The sequence below is a fragment of the Antechinus flavipes genome, chromosome 4 (genome assembly GCF_016432865.1).
Source record: "Antechinus flavipes isolate AdamAnt ecotype Samford, QLD, Australia chromosome 4, AdamAnt_v2, whole genome shotgun sequence".
Classification (NCBI taxonomy): domain Eukaryota; kingdom Metazoa; phylum Chordata; class Mammalia; order Dasyuromorphia; family Dasyuridae; genus Antechinus; species Antechinus flavipes.
In genome coordinates, this window is record NC_067401.1 from 160,468,682 (window position 1) to 160,484,633 (window position 15,952).

A 15,952-nucleotide genomic window follows, 5' to 3' on the forward strand; every position below is an offset into this window, starting at 1 on the left:
ATCATAATCATATCCCACAACTTGCTCAGTCAACCCACCCTGTTTCCAACTCTTTGCTACCACAAAAAGAGCTGCTATTTTTTTTATGCATGGGTCTTTTTCCTCTTTATTTGATCTCTTTGAGATATAGATCTAATAATGTTATCATTGGATCAAGAAACATGCACATTTTTATAAGCTTTGTGGGCATAATGGCAAATTGCTTTCCAGAATGGTTGGAACAGTCCACAGAATCACAGTGTATTAAAATACTTGTTTTCCCATATCCCCTCCAGCACCTGGCATTTTCCTTTTTTTGTCAACTTAGCCAATCATGTTAGGTGTGAGATGATACCTCTAAACTGTTTTAATTTGCATTTCTCTAATTACTAGTAGTTTAAAACATTTTTCCATATGGCTATTGATAACTTGCATTTCTTCCTCCATAGAATGCCTACTCATAGTCTTTGACCATTTATCAATTGGGGGATTTATATTCTCTTATACTTCTATTTGAACAGACTCTCTTTGTAACTGCTGCCAGAGTTAGTTGGCTTTTTTTCCACTTATTTTTCTCTGTTAGGAGAAAGCAGAACTGGTTCCAGCCACAGCAACAGATTAATTTCTCCAAGTGTAATTTTATTTTCATTAGCTATTCAGTGTGACAGTAATGTTTTGTCTTCAGGTCAGATGATTTACACAACAGCAGCTCAGGTTGCTGACTGCAAACAATTCCCTTTTCCCTGCTCAAAGAGTTAACACTAACATGTGGTGCTACTGGGGACAATTGTCCTATACAGAAAGAAGAAAAATTGCTTTTCCAGACCTGTCATCTTGCCACCACAAAGCATTAAACTTTCTAATACTTGGAAACATGGAAGTAGGTAACATACCTATGGAAGGTGAGAAAATCTCCATTCATTTTCAATTTCTTTCTCCATGATTCCTTAGCCAGGGCTTCCTCAGAACAGATAGTAGCTCAAATATTATTTTCAATCACCTTCTTTTTTCAGATGTTAGAGAAGTGGGAAGAATGTTTACTCTAAGACCTCTAAGTAAAATACTATAATAGCCAATGGTTTCTCAATATAATCAGTCATTCAAGAATTGTTCAAAAATTTGATAGTTTTGACCATTAATTTGTTCAATGGTTTTGACCTTTATGTTGTACACAATGGTGATAACAATTGAAAAATTATATGGAATCTAATCATTTGAAAACATAATATAATTCAAAAAAGAAAAAGTTGATTATCTGTGAGTTCATGTAATACTACCTTATCTGTGCTTCTTCTTTTCTGGAGCCAGACTTGACAAAAGGGACTGCTCTCAGATTTTTGGAAATTCTTTAAATTTATATTATATTAAATTGTTCTGTTGTATCCACTTAATTTCAAATTATATATGTATCATAGCCTTAGAACTTCTTCTGATAAAGTCTCAAATGGAGGTAAAAATTATTTGCAGAGAGACTTGAGAGTGATATGTTGCTGAGGAAAGTGGGACTTTTCAACCTTCTCTAACCAGCACAGTCACTGCTATTCAAATATGACAGGGAAGTATAATAGAGAGATGTAAAACAGTTCTCTCATCACAGAATCTCTCAGATCCTTTGCATTTGAGGAAGTAGAGTCCTAGAGATTTTTTTTCCTAGACAGAGGAGTATGACAAAAATCTAAGCACTAAAATGAGTTTCTAACCATGAGTTGTATAAGAGTTTAAACTGAAAAATTCGGACAAGATCATCAAAAAAGAAAGTAGTCAACATAAAAAGAATAAAAAAAGAGATCTAATCTTACCTTGTTATCTGTTTCCTTCTGGTATAACCTGGCATATAGAAATAGCTTCATAGTCATTGACTGAGAGTATTTACTGAGAAAAGTGAAATCCCTTTCTGAGAAAATGGAATCTAGCACCTCCTCTAAAGACTAAAAGTAAGGTATAGTAAGAGTCTGAAACAACACACTATGAGAAATGTAGCTCTCCTTAGAAGAGAAGGATTTACTGACAGAGTAGTACTCAATGGATGATGGAGTAGCTGAAAGATCTGATTAACAGAGTCATGACCCTTCTTGCAGGGAAAAGTTTTTCTAACCACATCATTACTAGTAGATATTGGAAAGGATATTAGGTAATTTCACAGATAGCTAGAAAGCTGATGATCAGCTAAAGGGGGGAATGTAACATTTGGTAAGAATGAGGAAAGAGGAAGTTCAGTGGAGAGCAGCATGATACTCTCACCAAAAGATCTTTCAGACTTGCAGTTTGGGAATTGTAAGTTGTCCCTCTGTGTTATATATACACATTCCTTATGTGACCTATAATAACACTAGCTTAGCATAATTCTATAATGCATTATATCTGGTTTGTGAAATCCTATTTGTAATGCATAATACAATGTTGTCTTTTCACATGACTTTCAACAAAGCTTTGACTGCAGAGTTAGCCTTAACTGTACATAATATTTAATAACAATTGGCATTTATATAGTTTTTTAAGGTTCACAAATCACTTTACAAATATTTTCTCATTTTATCTAACGATAACCTTGGGGGAGAGAAGGAACGTGCTATTATCTCCATTTTACAAATGAGAAAACTGAAGCAGACAATGTTTTAATAAGTACCTTTATGGTCACACAACTTGTAGATGTTTTAAGTCAAATTTGAAATGAGGTTCTCCCGACTCTAGGTTCAGCTATTCTATCTACCATATCACCTAGTTGCCTATAACAATAACTTATATTTACATATCTTTAAAGCTTGAAAAGTGGTATATCATAATCTAATGGGGGGACACTCCAGGGCTGTGTGACCAGACCATTCAGGAGAAGCAGCAGCTCAGTGCAGCATTGTTGGATTCATCTGGCCTCCTGAGACTGGGGTTAGTGAATTCTTCATGTCCCATCCTTTTCTTTCCTTGTTTCTCATCAAAGGGAATGTTCTCATCTTCCCAAAATGTATCTCCATCTAAGAGTTGATTTACTTTCTTTTTATCCATCTAAAAAGTCAAGTTTGGAGTGGTGAGGAGTGGTTAACCATTGATTGCCAATCTGTGTGCAAGAAAAAAACTATAGTGAAAAGAGAGAAATATAAAATGTAGGCATTCTGCAGTTATTTTTTCCAAGTAGAGCCTCTGGACGGAACCAAAGAAAATTATTGATTTATATTTATTGTTTCCCAAACCAGAAAGACAGTAAGACTGATACTGGAACTATTCTTTCTAGGCAAGGAATGAGTTAACTATTCCGCTTATTACAGACTGTGACTCGTTAGCTTGTATTGGAAAGCAGAGTCATTGCCACCTTCCTGCTTATTTTTTGCCATAGGAAAAATGCCTGGGAAGTGACTGGAAAGAAAGTTGAGCCCCAAAAAAAGAGACTCAGAGAGAGACAAAGAGTAGTAAGAAGCCCCTGGCAACCCGGCTCATCAGCACAACATAGCCCCACACCACCAGACCACCTGCTAAATACATAAGGATGTGTCTGTTTGTTAGGACTTTGAAAACTTCAAATGCTATCCTTTTCAGTGAATTGAGGCTTGTGAGAAATTTATCAAAGGAAAGCAGCAACTCCTTTAAGCAAAGACTTTATTGTCCCTTCACCAAAAGACCATGCCTCAAAGCCATTCCCCTTTCCCCAAGTTATTTAGAGATAAAAGAACTCTGTTAGGAATTTAGTTACTATTCATGGTTTATCCTACTTACCTGTACAATTTTTTGTAGCTTAGCTCTTTTGCATTACATGCCAAAAGCTACTGAGAAGATCTCTTCCAAATTGTGACAATGCTCATCTCATTTTAAACAAAAGTATTTTGATAGTACTGTTCCTGGGATTGTAGACAACAGAATTCTTCATCCTATGTGAAAATACAAAATTTAGCCTTGTGGTTCTATATTCACTGTGTGTTCGAATCATTCATTGACCTAAATCTCTGGGAACTAGGAAATTAAAATACTATTGATGAGTTCCAGAGTTGGGATCTCTTTTGCTGAGAAGAGAAATGCTTGCGAGTTGTTACATCTTTGCTGTTGCATCCTACTGAGAAGGTTTTGTCAATGCAATCAGTACAATTTCTGTTGTTACTGTTGAGTCATTTCAGTCATGTCTTCATGATCCTATTTTGGGGTTTTCTTGGCAAAGACACTGGAGGTTTGCCATTTCTTTCTCTAATCATTTTACAGAGAAGAACTAAGGCAAACAGGGTTAAATAATTTGCCCAGGATCACACAACTAGTGTCTGAGGCTGGATTTGAATTAGTAATAGTACAATATCACAGAAATAGTAATATTTAGAGAATCTTTTATCAATAGGAAATCCTTCATTGATTTGGATTTCACATAGGACATTTTTCTTTATGCTGGCAAAAGAACACTTTTGGAGAGAGAGAGAGAGAGAGAGAGAGAGAGAGAGAGAGAGAGAGAGAGAGAGAAGAGAGAGAGAGAGAGAGTGTGTGTGTGTGTGTGTGTGTGTGTGATGCTAGTGCAGAAGAAAGAAATATTAATGAAAGGAGAGAGAAAATCTAAAAGGTAGCTATTCTGCTACTTTATATATCCCTATTTGATATTTCTCTTGAAGTTAATGATCAGCAGAGATCTTAATAATTTCTGAAGTCAGATATGTCATGGAATCTTATAAATGTAATCCCCTTTTGTGCCTTTTGCTTAAGGGTCTCCAGCTAGCTAGCCCAGATTTTAGATTCTTTGTGAGTCAGGATCATCTCCAAAATGTAGATCATGAATTCTCATCAACTTATTTATTTCACTAGTGAGAGGATACACTTAGGTCTTAACAAAGTCATGTAACAAAATAGCAATGGAATAAAATAACAACAAAACATTTCTCCCACAAAAGAACTACATTAGTAACTCAGGTCCTGCTTGTGGTTTATCTAGTGTGATGTGATCCATGAATATATCTCATTGTGTTCCAATTCCAAGACCAAGTCATTGGACTATCCTGAATTAATATCCACAGAGAATGGTGACATTATCACAATTGGATTAAAATGAGGAAAGGTGATTAGAAAGTCAAGTACTGGAATAGTTCACAATGCAAGTGCCATGCTTTGGGTATTATACAGCAACTTCTCTTCATGAAATAAGGGGAGGGGGAATCCCATTGACAGTTTAAGATTAACCTGATGGGCATTTAAGGGAACTGATAAAAAGAGTAAAGATATTACAAGGGCTAGGATTCCCTGATCACTAGTATAAGGAAAATGGAAGCAAATTAACTTTGTATAGTCACCAACTAAAGAGATGAGTGAAAGCATTTTTGGCTTTTAGAAATCACGCTCTGACATTAGAAGGATAATTTATGAATTTAGCAATAGCACAGAGGAAAGGAATGATACTGATGGGGTAAAGGACATGTGAGAATTATGGCCTTTAATGTAGAAGTCTCTTTGGAATGTATATGAAAACTAGTTAGGTCAGTGAGATAAGGAAAGGCAATGAGAATAGGAATAGAGATGAATTAAGAACTTACCCCAGTATTAAAAGAAGTTTACACTTATTCTGTTACTACCTATTTGGGAGGCCACAAGAGTAAACAGGCTGTAGAACCACCAAGAAGCTTAGAACATTATGGAAGAAATTTTATTTTATTTTAATTTCATTTCCAGATTCTCTCCCTCCCTCTACCACCTCCTCCATTCATTGAAAAGACAAGAAATGACAATACCTATTATGCATATGAAGTCATGCAAAACATATTTTCACATTAGTCATGTTGCAAAAAAATAAAAAGGAAAGAAAGAAAGAAAAAAATTATGCTTCAATCTGCACTCAAAGTTCATCAGCTCTCTCTCTGGAGGTGGATAGCATTTTTTATCATGAGTCTTTTGGAATTGTCATGGATCACTGTGTTTTTTTTTTAATTTTTTCAAATTTTATTTATTTATTCATTCATTTATAACATTCATATTTTTTACATTTTGAGTTCCAAATTCTCTCTTTCCAACTCCTACTCTACCCACTGAGAAAGCAAACAATATGATATTCATTATACATGTGAAGTCATGCAAAACATATCATGAATCACTTTATTGATCAGAGTAGCTAAGTCTTTCACAGTTGATTATCATAACTATATTGCTGTTACTGTGTATAATGTTCTCCCAGTTCTGCTCACTTCAATTTCCATCAGCCATATGACACTAACCAGGTTTTTCTGAAACTATCACCTTCATCATTTCTTTCAACACAACAGTATTCCATCATAGTCATACACCACAACCTGTACAGTCATTCCTGTTAATGGGCATTTCCTCCATTTCTAATTCTTTGTCACCATGAATATTTCTGTATGTATGAATCTTTTTCCTTTTTCTTTGTGGTTGGATCAGTATTGCTGGTCAAATAATATGCACAGTTTTATAGCCCTTTGGGCATGGTTTATGGGAGAAATTTAAATAGCAAAGTAATGAATCATTGGGGAAAAATTATTGGTGAGGACATGGTCTAATGGAGCATTACAGAGAACTCTTCTTTCAGAGATCTCACAATTTATATTTTCAAGCCCGTTGAGACAATTAGAAGCCTAGGGTAAAACTATACTTTTTCCCTTTCCAAGTAGCTAAGATGGGGAGTTTTGCATCCCTGACCCTATAGAGATATAAAGGAAGGGGTGAAATTCCTAAAAGAGGTGGGTTTGGTAAACTGGATTTATGTCACTTTGTCATGGATTCCCTCATTCCATGACCAATCTTTTTTTTGGGGGGGGGGGGGAGAATTTTTTTATTATATTATTGGTCTTGGAATTGGAACACATTGAGATATATTCATGGACCATATCACACTAGATAATATATTATATTATATAATAAAAAAAAACCTTGGAACCTTGTTTTATATGCAAACTGACCCTTGCAAAAACTGCTGTTTCAACTTTTCTTCTACTTCCCTCCACTCCCTCCCCTAGATGGCAGGTAGTCCCATACAAGTTAAATACATTAAAGTATATGTTAAATATAATATATGTATACATATTTATATAGTTATCTTGCTGCACAAGAAAGATCAGATTTAGAAAGAAGATAAAAAATAACCTGAGAAGAAAAAACAAAAATGCAAGTAAACAATAACAGAAAGAGTGGAAATGTTATGTTGTGGTCCATACTCATTTCTCAGTGTTCTTTCTCTGGATCCATGACCAATCTTTTGGGGAAGCAATTGGATCTCACTTACCAGCCAAGGTCTCACTATAATGACATCAAGCTTTAGCTATGAGCCTCCCGTGCTATCCCACAGAACAAGTTTGGAAGATCGATGAGTTGAGCAGGAGTTTTGCACAGTCCTTACTGGCTATTCAAGCAAATACAATTATATCAACAAATATAGGTGTCCATTAAAATAGCTGCTTAGAGTATAACAGGAGGAGGCATGAATCCATTCAGTGGCTAGAGAGTTGTGACATCTTTTCCTAAACTAAGATTTGTGTGTAGCTCTTGAAACACAGGTTTGATAAAAGAAATGATTGAAGGAAGGTCAGTCCAGGTGGGGTTGATACATAGGTATCAACTACATGACAAGTCTGTAAGAGATCCTTGAGGATCTCTTGAGGAAGAGAGCATAACTATAATGATTCCTCTGGACCATTTAGTAATCTTGAATTACTGTCTTTGAACCCAGATATGAGGGCCTCCTGGGATAATTTCTTCCAAGGAAAAGACTAAGGTCCTCGAGGCATGTATCATCCTAACAATTGGAACTAGATTGGACCAAAAAAATCATATCTTCAAATCATAGGGAACTAAAAAATAGGGATGATCATCAAATATATAAAAGGTTGTTGAATATACAAATTACCATTATGTCTTAGGACCCCCAAATGGTCCATAAGAACATATCAATTTCCACTGAGAGTGTTGTAGAAAAGGATATCCTTACTAATCTGGAGGTGAATAGAATCCCCCCTGAAATTAAGGTTACAGTCGTAGTAGATAATCAGAATTAAATGTACTGAGGGAATAGACATTAGGAGATCTTGGAAATCAATACTTTTAGGAATACTTTTTACAGCAATCTCTTTTCTGGTTTTTATGAATAGAACCAAATGAAAATGTCTGAGTCAGTGAAAATTGGATCAGCCATCTTGCATAGTTAAGATCAGAAAATATTCAAGGAAGGATCTTGGTGATGGAGATAAAGAGAGCTGAAAAATTTTATAATATTAACACCCCTCATAACAACCCTGAATGACCAGTGAAAAGATGAGTGATATCTGGTGACTGAGAAGGAATTACAGAGAGCTGAATATAGTTATTATAACAATTGCTGGGACTGCTCCAAGTTTGTCAAGATAGTACACTAAATAACTGACCTAGGGATACCTTCAAAATCATGGTGACTTTTATCCCTTGAGTGTTAATTTACTTTATGAACAGGTTGCAACTTTGCCAGAGGCCTGATGTCTTCTCTACTATTCCACTGGGTCTCTGCCTGTGAGACCTGACTTTTAAGAATTTCAATTTGACTGGTTCACTGATGATTCCTTTTGTTTTGGTAGGAACATAAAGCAATTGTACCTCAGCTATCATTATCCTAGTAACAAGGACAACGATAGGGATGGAACCTTAACAAGTCCTGCTAATAACCTAAGCTATGAGCTACATGCCTGACCTGTAAGAGAGTTTTGAGGAACAAGGTATGTAAGATCTTCATCTATTTTGATTCCTACATGGTAGCCATGGGGACTACTGAATGGTCTGGAACTTGGAAAGAATGAATTTTCCTCTTTTGGGTCAAGATTAATGAAAGAATTGTTCTGATATCTCCCACCACATACAATTATTTGTAGACTATCTTAGGGCTTATCATAAATATCATATAATTTCTTTTGAATTGAACAAAAATATCAACAAATTTAGGAGAACAGCAGAAATTGAGGAACAGATTAAGTACCAATTTGTATATGGAGTCATAGTGCCATATTATAGCATGGGACTACATGGTCCCTTTAACTGAGCTTAAGGCATTTCTTTTCAATAGTGCTCCTTGCACAGATCAGAACGCCTACATATGAAAATTCAATTTGGCAGGATCTTATGTGTTTCTAGACCTGCTTCTGATTAATTCATTATCTTGTCACCCTCCCCACCTTATATTAGAGAAAAAGGTTTTCCCTTACTACAATTGAGAGCTATTTGGCATATGGCATCACAGTGCTTGTCAAATCTGTCATCATGGTAGTGACCATCAAAGCTTTTACAGAAAATAGCCTTTTTCCTTATTATGCCCCTATACCATTTACTATTATCAGGACACCTGTTTCACAATAAAGGAGGTCTGTGATTAGACTCACCACCATTATACTAGCTGTTCTCTCAAATAACATACAATTTGTAAAGCACCAGGAACCTAACAAATGCTTACTTTCTCCCAGCCCTCATTCTTTCTCATCTTACCATACCTTCCTCAGAGGGCTGGCATACAAAACACTAGAATGGACTCTTCTAGAACAGCTTCATTACCATAATTCCTTAGTATTAAGGTTAGACTTCCACTTCCCAAAAGTTATGTCTATAGGGAAATGGTTCTCCACTATTAAAATTTTTTGGTTCTGACTTCCAGGAAAACTCACTCAATAAGGAGCAACTTCTTATATATATATAATTCTGATTAAGCCCCACATCCCCTCTTTTTATTCCATCCTACATAGAGTTGCATCAGAGGGCTGGGGGAGATGGCTCAGATCTCCATTAATCGACAGATTTCTTTTCCTCTGTAATGGTTCTGATAGCTCTTTCTCAGAAAGCATTTGGGGGGTGTTGGGAAGTGTCTTGCTTTTTAACAACAAAAAGGAGATAAACAATATCTTTGTATAGCTATGATGAATATACTTAGAAGAAATACTATACCTTAGTTGACTTACTGACAATCTTGAGTTCCTAAGTGAAAATGAAGGGGAAAAAAGGAATAGATATTCAATAGAGGTTTCTAAAGGGGCAAATATTTGACTTCATACATGAATCTCCATGGGCTTCTGGAAGGGGAAGATTCTACAGTGGTCTATAGAATGCTGAGTGGGTGATAGGACAAGTCTAATTATTGAGTTAGACCCTGAAACATATTGTATATAAGGTAATTATAACCACTTAGATATCTTGTCACAGATAATACTAACCATGCTACCATGATGGGGGATTAGTGACTATACCAGAAGTATCATCATTTGTTCTGTAACCTGAATGTTTCTGGTACTCTCTCTTTCATAAGTTGTCCCTGATGTCATCCCCATTAGGTAAACTTCATTTTTTCAGTTCCTATTACAGTGTTTGCTATCTTAAAATTTTTTTTTAATTTGAAGTAAGCCTTTCTTCTCATATCTCTGAGGTCAAAGTTGTTTGGTAATCATCTTAAGATTATTAAATCATAAAAAAGTCCACTAGAAGATTTTTAACTTGACACCAATGGATGAGGGATGGTAGAAGCAATATTTATTTCATGGTCTAGTCTATCCTTAAAAGGGGCAGGGGAAACTGTCTTTGAGAATTGAATGATTGACATACAAAAGACATAATCTATGAGAAGACAGAGCTCCTCAAATTTGACAGAATCCCCACTGAATTGTGAGTTGATATGTCTTTCTCACAGGTACCACCACTGTAACAAATGCAAAGGCAGATAGGAACTTTCACCTGAATTAGTGCTTTTTATCCTTATTGAATATCCTATTTTATCATTGAATAAATTTATTTTTATTGGATTTTATATGGTCCATGATTGTTTATTGTGTTTTGATATCAAGCATGAACTACTGGAGTAGCCTTAGTTAGGTCTGATCTAAACAAATCTTGCATCTAACACTAATTATGCGATAGCTTAAAAATCACCCTTGAAAATCATTTATCTGCACCTATTTACTCCTCCACATCAGCTTAACAAAGTAGATGGAAAATATATGTTTCATAGATCTTAACATGCAACTAGAGATGAAGAGTATTTGTGGGAGAAAGAAAATAATGTAAGTTTTAAATATGTTGAATTTATGGTCCTCGTGGAACATCCAGATATTTATGTCATTAGTTCTCTGGAATCCTGCTTGGCCATTATGCTGGTAAGAGCACAAGACTATTTCATCATATTTATATAGCATAATTTATTCATTCATTCCCAAATAATGGGCACTCCCTTAGATTCTCATTCTTTTCTACCTCAAAAAGAGGTATAAATATTTTTGTATATTCTTAAAGTTTATTTTGCCCAACACTCATTCCTCTCCTAATCTGCCTTCCCTCTAATGCTCCCTCCCCATTTCTCTTTCTCTGTATTCCTGTTAAATAAAATAAGTTTCTGTATGCAATTCTGTATTTGTTTTGGAGTCATCCTCTCTCTCCATGGTTTTTGATTATCTGCCACTGTAACAATTTTCTGTGGTTGATGTTCTTTTGTGTTTCCCCCTTCTTGCAGAGTGCTCCCAAAGAAGTCTGATCCAGGACAAAATGTGATTTCTGTTCCCTAGCTTGAGCTCTGCAAGTTCCTGATCTGGATTTGGATCTGTCTAAGAGAAGACTGTTGCTGGACTACATGCCTATTAGCCAGCTGGAAAGCTTTGTTGCTTCAAAGTGACAGAATTGTAGGCTCCACTTTGGTTTGAGTTTCCTGTAGTGATTATTCCTATGCAGACCGGAGTTGTAACTAGAAGTGAGACCCTGGTTGGGGTTTTAGCTACTAGCTAGCAGCTTCTGAATTTCTTCATTTTTTCACTTCACCACCCAGGGCTTCCAGACCTGGGAAAAGAAATCCCAGTGTTGCAACATGCAGATTCCCTTCTCACTCCACTCTAGATCTGAAACGCAGGACTCCTTAATGTACAACAAAGCTGTCAGTTGACACCTGTCTCTATTGCTGTGCCCCACTATGGGCTTAGGGGTACCTCAGCATAGATCTGGGTTTCCTTTCTCTTTGGCTTCTCTTAGAAACCTTTCCTTCTCTTAGGCTCAGGGAGCCTCTTCTGAGTGCTAGGGTATTCCACAAACTGTATATCCTGTCTCAGCCCCTGAGCTCAGTATGTACAGACTTTTTCTGTCTATCTCCCCATGTTGAATAAAGGACCAAATAAAGGATTCACTGTGACTTTTTCTTGATTTCACCATTAGGACTTAGACTGGTGAATGTTACAGATTTGTTGGAACAGTTGAGGATAGGACCTCAGCTGCACTGCTTCCTTCTATTCTGCCATCTTACTTTCCAGACAATTAACTTAAAGGGAAAACAGTTAACAAAATGATCTTAAGTAAAGACCTCAACAAGTTCCTCTCCCTTTCCCCGGAGAAGAGAGAAAATAAACAATAAAATTTAAAGACCTAAACAGAATTTTAGAAAATTAAAAATAATGAGTTTCTGAAGATTACTCTATGGCAATCAAAAGGAATACACAGAAAAATCATTGTTTAATTTGATTTTTTAAAAACCAAATTGCTATGTGAAAAATAAAAGGTGAATTTACAATAAGGAGAAATTATTTTATCCAATTATATTCAAGCAAAACTTATAACTTAAATGGATAAATATTTTAAATATAAAATGCCCAGTTTAACAGAAAAAGAAATAAATTTAAATGATCCAATCTCACAAAAAAGAAATTGAACAAACCATAAAGAAACTATCAATGAAAAACACCTAGAACCAGATGGATTTACAAGTGTTTTTTCAAAAGCTCAAAGAATAATTAATAGAAAAATTACATCAATTATTTGTAAAAATAGACAGAGAAGACATCTTAACAAATTTCTTATATGTGACAAAATGTGGTCTTGATACATAATCCGTAAAAAGCAGATATTTGACAGAAAAGGAAAAATATAGTTAAATATGACATTAATATTGATAGAAAAATATTTAATTAAATATTAGCAAAAAAGGTTATGGGAAAATATGAAAAAGATTATAAAAACTTAATATGCTATATTTGTATAAGAAGTATAGTCAGTTCATTATAGAGAGCCTATAAATCATAGATCATATTAATAGAAAATTAAAATTACAATCATATCAACAGATGCAGAAAAAGATTTTGACAAAATACAATATCTATTTATATTTTTTGAAAATCTTAAGGGGTAGAATAATAATAGTATCTATCTGAAATCAAGAATTAGAACCTACAAGGAGAAATACTAGAAGCCTTTCCATTATGTTGGGATAAAACAAGGATGTCCATTATCACTACTTTATATAAATATATATACATATATATATAGTTCTAGAAATGTTAATTATAGCAATAAAGCAATAAAGTGAAATTGAGAGAATACATATAAACAAAATGAATTACTTTTGTAGATCATATGATGATAAAGAATCTCAGAGAACCATTTTAAAAATTATTTGAAACAATAACTTCAATAAAATAACAGAATATAAAGTAAACTCATGCAAATCATCTAAATTTTTTGTATATTTCAACACAACACAATGGGAACAGATGTATTAAATTCCATTTATGAATATAGAAAACTAAAAAAAAATTTAAAATATCTGGAAGTCAGAGGCAGCTAGGTGGTACGGAGTACCAGTACTGAATTCAGGAGGACCTGAGTTCAATACTTCCTAGTTGTGTGACCCTGGGCAAGTCACATAACCCCAATTGCCTCAGCAAAAAAAAAAAAAAATCTGCAAGTTCACCTACCAAGTCAAACAGGAATTAAAATTCTATAAGTTCAAAACATTCTTTATTTTTAAAGATAAAGAACATTTAAACAGTTGGGTTGATATGAGTTGCTTGTGTTTAGGCTTATCTTAAAAAAAAAATACTGCTTAAATTAATTGATAGAATCAGGGCCATACTACTCAAACTACCAAAGTTAAAATAATAATAATTTTTAAAATTATATGGGGGAAATAAAAGGTTAATAATCTCAAGGGAAATAATTTTTTAAAGTTAAAAGTAATAGAGCCTAACAGTACCAAATTTTCAACTACATTGTAAAGTAGTAATTGTCGAAAACTATTTATTATTAGGTTAAAAAATAGAAAAGTTGATCAAATTAAATACCCAAGACATAGAAACAAATTAAATACCCACTATTAAATCAGCAGGATAGAATTTGATAAATCCAAAGACTGCAACTTCTAGATACAAATTTGTTTCCTGAATTCAGTGAACTGACTTTTTAAAATTACAAAGTGTGGGGGCAGTTACATGGAGCAGTGGGTAAAGCACTGATCCTGAAGTGAGGAGAACCGGAGTTCGAATCCAGCGCGTTAGAATCCAGCCTCAGACACTTAACAATTATACCTTTGTGACTCTGGGCAATTGCCTCACCAAAAACAAATAAGTAAATGAAGTGAAAATTACCAAGTGGCTTAGTCTATCATTCTTCATCTTCTTGATTTGCTTCCTTTTTTATTCACTCTAGGGACTAATTCATTCCTATAGTGACCTCATTTTATAATTCATATAATATTTTGTTACTTGGTTCTTTTATGATTTGAGTCTGAAAAGACAAACACTTCCCTCCACAAATAAAAAAGATGCTTTATTTTGCCAAAGTAAGGCCAGATAGGCTCGACCAGTAATACTGCCATATTATAAGCAGCAAAGCTATCTAGAAATAGGTTGAATTTTGATAGGGACTTAAAGGAGGGATTTAAAGTCCCTCCTTCTTCCCAGGGGATAGAGCCTGAGTCAAAAGGAACTATTACTATTCCCCTTTCCTTTTCCAGATGTAACAAGAATAATATATGTAATAAAGAATAAAAAGGAACAAGGGAATTTTCCTCCCATGGGTGATATAAATTATGGGAAGATTAGTGTAGTTAGCTGCTGCTCATATTCGGGTCTCTTTTCAAGTTTTGAATAGATTGATCTCTTGGGGTGAGATTTATAGCATTTTCATGGGAGGTAGGTAGAAAAAAGGAATACTAGGTGTGCATTTAGAAAAAAAGGATCCAACATGACCTGAACAATCCACACAAAAGGCATTCCTTTCTCTTCCGTTCTCCCTAACTTAGATTCACAAAATATCTCTAATTTAAGGGATTAAGCTTCACTTCAAGTTAGAAACCTTTCTCTATACTATTTTTCCTATTTTTGACTTTAACTTAGCTAAAGAAAACTATAGAGATGTAACTAAAAAGATTTGTAATATCCCACTGAAAGAAATCATCATTCTATCTTTTCCCATTATTGTGCCCTAAGTTAGGGGCTGGATGTGTCTTTCACTTTTACCTGAAGTGCTGTTTCCTGAAATTTTTGACAGAATTAAATATACTTAGAGCACAGTGTTTAGAATCTTGGATTTGGAATCAAGAAGACATCTTCCTGAATTTGGATCTGACTTCTGACATTTACTAGTTATGTAAGTCATTTAACCCTGAATACCTCAGTTTCCTTGCCTGTCAAAGGAGCTGGAGAGGGAAATGGCAAACTGCTCCAGTATCTTTTGCCAAGAAAATCTCAATTGAGATCATAAAGAGTCAACACAATTAAATTCCTGAACGACAACAACAAAAGTATATTTATGTGTTTATTAATCACTAAATATTTAAGAAAGTGAGAAGGCAGAAAAGAAGATCAAAAACTTAAAGTTTAGGAAGCACATTGTTCCCACCTAGATTAAGGTCAAGAAAAAGAAGATTGGACAGTTCTCAAACTGTAAAATACAATTCAAACAGCATAAAATAGAACAAATACTTCCAAACCCTTTTCTTGGATGGAAAAAGAAGAGGAACAGAGAAGTTATTTTTCCAAAAGAGAGATACATTCCCCACCACCACTATCATACACACATAGATTTGTCAGTCTTTCCCTCTCACTGGTTCTGTGGATGGTGTTTGTCCTCTCTGTGGGTGAACATGATTCTTCACACTCTGGACAGAGCTGATAAGAGTTGCCAAAAGCAGGATTGCAGAAAAAGTTGAGGAAGCACAGACAAAAAGAGTGATGGGTTCAGTTTCAACAGTTTTACAAGACTCAGACAGTTAACCAAAGGAGGTTAATTTCACCGATATGATAAAGGATGCAGA

At 34.8% G+C, this 15,952-nt stretch overlaps 1 long non-coding RNA gene across 1 annotated transcript; it reads right to left on the reverse strand.

Moving 5' to 3' along the window:
* Window positions 1–2,622: 2,622 nt before the first annotated feature.
* On the reverse strand, window positions 2,623–14,122 carry LOC127558985 (uncharacterized). The gene is made up of 3 exons (XR_007953050.1): window positions 14,010–14,122; window positions 3,685–3,836; window positions 2,623–3,031 (listed from the first exon to the last, which is right to left on the reverse strand). It is a non-coding gene; the product is annotated as an uncharacterized LOC127558985 (long non-coding RNA).
* Between the last annotated feature and the right edge of the window lie 1,830 nt (window positions 14,123–15,952).